Source organism: Trichoplusia ni, chromosome 2, assembly GCF_003590095.1.
Source record: "Trichoplusia ni isolate ovarian cell line Hi5 chromosome 2, tn1, whole genome shotgun sequence".
In the NCBI taxonomy this organism is placed as follows: Eukaryota; Metazoa; Arthropoda; class Insecta; order Lepidoptera; family Noctuidae; genus Trichoplusia; species Trichoplusia ni.
The window spans coordinates 20,198,979-20,204,672 of NC_039479.1; the positions used below are offsets into that span (position 1 = coordinate 20,198,979).

General features: G+C 33.4%; 1 long non-coding RNA gene across 1 annotated transcript; it reads right to left on the reverse strand.

Moving 5' to 3' along the window:
* Window positions 1-3,100: 3,100 nt before the first annotated feature.
* LOC113508592 lies at window positions 3,101-4,128 on the reverse strand. Its single transcript, XR_003402035.1, has 2 exons — window positions 3,974-4,128; window positions 3,101-3,717 (listed from the first exon to the last, which is right to left on the reverse strand). It is a non-coding gene; the product is annotated as an uncharacterized LOC113508592 (long non-coding RNA).
* Window positions 4,129-5,694: the final 1,566 nt, after the last annotated feature.

The following is a 5,694-nucleotide window of genomic DNA, read 5'->3' on the forward strand; positions in this document are numbered from 1 at the left end:
AAATTATTTTTACAATGTTTTGTCAGAGTTCTAGGTAATTTAAAATACTCATGAGTTTTCAATGAGGATTTTCCAGGAAAAAACTTATTAAATAATTAATTAGTTCAAAGCTCATTAACAGACAATGAGCCTTAGAAAAGCGCGAATAAAATAAGTTTCTGTTCATCATACATATAACTATTAACAAAGAATTCTAAAATTAGTCCTTATTCAAGTTAGATTCGCGATACTTACTTAAGGCAGGCAAAAAAAATCGCAGATGACTATTGGGTCCCCCAATCAGACATCCATTTGTGTATCAACCGATGCTTAATTTCAATTATTTGTTTCTATAGCTACAATAGAAAGACATAATCAAAAAAAACCTACTAGCTATCATGGTTCATGAGACACAACCTGCTGACAATCAGCCGTGGTTCATAGGGTTCCGTTTTAAACGGGTACGGAAACCTGAAAGAAAAACGAATGAATTGAGAACCTTTTTTTACATGTCAGTACGGACAAAATATTCAGCGCTTAATAGGTTTCGTTATAAGCTGCTGTAATTAGCGGTCGTTTGAGGAAGGTTGCTCTAAATCACGTGTGGAAAAAGAGGAATATTTGATGGTATGCTATTAAAAATATTTTTATAGCCTCACGGTCGATAAAATAATTACAGGCCGGCTGTAATTTTTCTCCGAATGTAATGAAATAATTTTACATTTTTGCTGGTAACACCGTGGTTTTAGTCGTGAGTATAAAGACGAATCTATTAAGTAAAGGAGACGAGTGACTTTATGACTAATTTTATCGAGATTTGTTGAGTCGGTAGAGAGTAAAAATGTCACAAACATACTCTTTCGTTATTGCAATGTTATAAATGCTAGAAGGCATCATTGTTTTTTTTTTATGAAATGCTATTAAAATTTTAACACGAAGTAATGTAATAAGCTTCGAATAATTATGATTTGACGAATCCGCTGCACAGAAGTTTCTATACCAACAAGGACATACCTTATCCAGCTCCTGTAGAAGCATGATAACAAAACTTAATAAAACTGAAAAATGTCACTTGTAACACAGAAACCCAAACTTAAAAAGGTATTAATACATACCATCGATTGTTCCCCTTGTATATTCTCTGTGTATTTCACCTTATCATAATAAAGCGCTCTTAAATTAACTTAAAGTGGGGTCGCCTATAATTTTGATCAGCGATAACACACCTCGCTTGCCAAAGCATTGAGCATATGCTCGTGAACTTTCTGAGCAAAACCTTTTTAATAATTTATGAAGAAGAAATCTTAAAGGTATACTAATGTTATATATGCAAATAGTAAGGCTATGGTAATTTTACTTTACGAAATTATTAAAATTTTAGAAAACTTAAGTATTATATCTATCAATCTTTGTTCAAAAGCACAATTAAGGAAAAATTGAATGCCTAAAAAAACCATTAGGATCTTATAAAATTGTTTTTGGAGATGTTGTTTACATATACGTAAATACCTCTCGTCACCTTCAATGCTCTATAAATTATCAGTAACTAAAAAGTAAAAGTTAGAAACTCAAAACGAGGCCTCATGCAATACTTTCATATAAAGAAAAATGCCTTACGCTAATGCAGTGAAAACAAGATTCAAATCGCCGGTAAACTATTTGATATTCCAGTCACAGAGGGCCTGACGTATGAAGTTAGATTTATCGCGCTCTCATCTTGCTATTATCAAAGATTCAGGTTTGAGGCTCTATCCCTTCTGTAAATAGCTTGAGTCGTATATTTTATCCATCTTCGTTTTCCATCCAAGAACGATATAGTGCATTGCTTTGCTTCATAACCGTAAATGTCGTTTAAACCTCAGTTGGTGCGAGTTGATTCTTACCGGGTGCGAAATAAAAATTTGAATAATTCATGTAACACTTTTCCTATACTCTTTCGTATATTAAAAATCTAAAAAATAATCTTTGTTTGAAAAACATACAAATGATAAGATACCCAGACTCAGAATAAGCATTCGTGGATGACACGAATGCTTGTCCTGCCAGGTATCAAACCCACGACACGACGCGCACAGTGAGTTTGGGGTTGTGATCTCAACCGCTGCACGCTGGGCTGTCCGTCTACCTACCAACCCACAAATTATGACAGTAAAAATCGTGACGACATGGTTTTGAATCTGAAATCGAAATTCAGCAGTGAGTTAGCATGGCGATCAATTCTCAAACGTTCCTTGTTTGGCGTCAAAGAAGCTTGAGTCCAGCTGCACTCGTACATAATAGGCTGGTATTATTACTAAATGTCCTACAGTTCGATAAAGTCGTCTTACACATTATATTCTTCTTTATTCATTTTTCCCGATATCTTAAAAGCAGGAAAGACGTTAAAGATACCTTAACTACCCAAAATAACATCCTGATCCCGTCCTAAATCTGTACTCTTAATTGGTCCCAATTCAACAATACATTTATTAAGCCCGTTTAATTTTATACTGCTGAAGAGTTATACGGAGTGTCGGCTACAGCTACACTAGTGTCAGATAGCCGGTTACTTGGTCCATTAATAATAATCCCTTATTCTGTCAGCCTCAGGTCTGAGGAGACTTCGGGCTTAATCCGTTAATCTTAATCAAGTACCGGTTGACTTTAGATTTTAAAGTTGTCTACTTGTTTTAATTTTGTGTTTCGTTTAGTATAGAAATCAACGTAACTATTTGTATGATTGAATCTTTTGGAGTATAATGTTGTTTGGACACTCTGATCATGGTTTTAAATAGGGATATTTAGGTGGGTTTATTGATTTTTATTTAAGGTAAATACCATTAAAATTTATTTTTATTTTATGGCGAACTTTATCAATTCTAAGCAGAAAATAAATGATCGTTTTGATCATTTATTCAGAAAAAGTTCGTCATAAAATAAAAATAATTTTAATGGTATGTATAAATATGTAAAGGATTTAAATAAATAGTTTTAGATACGATAGTTTATTTACGTATAAAAAAGCGGCATTTAAAATACGCCCGAGTAATAGTTGGACTTGTCATTTGCGGATTTTAGTTGTGTAGGGGGAAGTCCCCCAGTGGCGGACACCTAAGGTTATTTATAAATAAAACAAAGAATATTTAAAAAAATGCTTATTCGTTTATGACTTATATTAGATAACAAAGTTAGGAATCAAATTAAATTAACAAAAATGCAACCTCTGCTTAAAAATAATTAATACCATCATTCAAACTTTGGTAACAAAAAATATGATTTTAAAAAGTGGCACCTAGTACCGGACAATATTTGTGCCATACCCCTAGCACCGGATATTTCAAAATAACCTGCATCGTTCACATATGTAGCCATCTCCAGACTCTGGAATATCTGCACATGCTTCATGTAACCACCCACGATAGGATGAGCACTGGATCCAGGCTTCCTCAGAGGCTTCTAAGCAAACTAAGCAAATTGTTATGTTTGTCTTAGATGTTTCAGTCAATGTTTCTACTTCACTTCTTTTTTTTCTTTAGGTTTCACGTTTGTCGCTTCTTTTCTCTTGTCTACGCTCTTTCCATTGGTATTCTTTCCTTTACCTTCCATTGCTACTTCAAAATTAGATTTTATTTAGTCCTTTTTAGGTTACACTGAGTTCTTTTGCCATAATTTTATTAATAGCAGTTTGTAAGCTCTGTGGCTCCCAAGATCCTTTCTTTTTCTTCTCTTCCATTTTTATTATCTTCTTTCTTCTATACTCTAAAATAAAATTAAATAATTATAATAAATGACGTAAATTCTCACAAGGAATATCAATATGTTTACTGTCCGGCGCTAAGGGACTACTTAGTGTCCGGTGCTAAGGGACAGACATTTTCGTTCATTAGGTGGTACCTACTAAAATTAATTAAAAGATTTAATAATATTCTACCATTTTACGGATAACAATCAAGTACTACTTTTATCGTTGAATACCACTCAAATGTAAATGCATAAATATACTAGAATTACTTACATTGATATTTAGCTGACGACGTGATTTCGCACCTAAAACTGCAATCAGCGGCTCCTGCCATGGCCGTGTATGTCACTGGCGAGGCGCGGCGCGTGACCCTGTACCTGTGTGACCCCCGCACCCCTTTCACTTGTATTTTGAATCGAACGGGTCGACACTCGCTTAAATAGTACGAGTGTCCGGCGCTAGGTGCCGTCCGGCGTTACGGGACTTCCCCCTATGTGTTAGTAGACATTTTGCATTTAAGCAATATTTTTGTACCTTGGAATCGAATGTGCTTTGTTACTTTAGTTATTAAATAAGAAGAAAAAAATACATTTACTGAAGTATATTTCTGTGGGTTTTAGAATTGTTCCACAAACTCTCTTGACGTTCTTATCAAAATATTTGACAAATGACTCGGTTGTGAAGTGACCGGTTTCGGAGCAAGGCCGAATGTATTCTCTCGGGAAAACGGTTGATACGGTCGGCTAAATAGTCTTTTACCTTAAGGTTGAAAATCCTTTGCGCATCGTGGAACAATGTGGTCGATTTTCCCGTGCAAACATATTCTGACAGCTACTAATGTCAACCTTATCGCTGTTTTACTGACAGTTGAAATTTTGTCAAAAATGGTAGACCTCTTTCTAGGGTCGGTGCATGAATATTTATTTTGAACTTTGTTGTTTCTTACCATCTGACAGGCAATTGTTTCATCAATATAGTATTTATTGGATAAGAGTTAAATTCACTATACGATGTTTTTACGGCAAAGAACCTTAATTTGTCACTTTCATGAAAATGTTGAATTTATTCCATTAAAATTAATTGATCTTCGGTTTTAAATCTTGACTTTAGAACAATTTTATTTTAATCTTTTTACTAGTTGCTATTTTTGTAAGTACTGAAGTAAAATTTAAAATAAATATTTCTGAGTATTATTTATGAGGTTGCGTCATTTGAATTTAACTATTCAGAATGCATACTCGAAATGATTTGACTGAATTCCTAATTATTACGTAAATATAGAATTCTGCAATGTGCAAACATTCCTAAAAAATTAAACATTGCCCATTATTTAAAATTAATTGACTCTATTAATTAGTATAGCAAATTCATTAACACATTAATGTATGTATTTATTTCCCGTAATGCGTAGCTAGGAATAAGATCAATCTCAGAACCGATAAAATGCTTTGTTACCTTATATAAGTATTTTTTCAAATTGGTAAAGAAACAGTTCTATCATAAGGCCGAGAGACATTTGATTAAAATTTATTTCTCATTCCAACAGAGAAAACTTTTCAAATATTTTGGTTGCACATTTTGTTTATCAAAGTAACGTACAACACAGTATTAGTTGACGATAATCAATTCGAATTTTATAGCTACGAGAAAGCCATATTTAGTCCGAAAACCATTTTTAAATAGTGCCAATAATATTATACTACTATTTTGTTTAAAATATTTCTACAATTACAGTATCTCTAGTTACGCAACACACCTTACACAGTATAAATTAAATTCAGTTGATCAATCTCGTTAGATTAACGTACTGGCTTTACTTAGTCTGTGGCAGAGAAGAAGCGCTTTATTTTAAGGAGAAACCACGCGGCACGTTTCATTCACCACACTTGACATCTGATAAAGGGTTTTACTTAACTTACCGTTGAACAGGTGTAATTGTTCTGTTTCACATGATATATTAGATTCGAAATTAAAATTTTAACGCTTAAAACAAT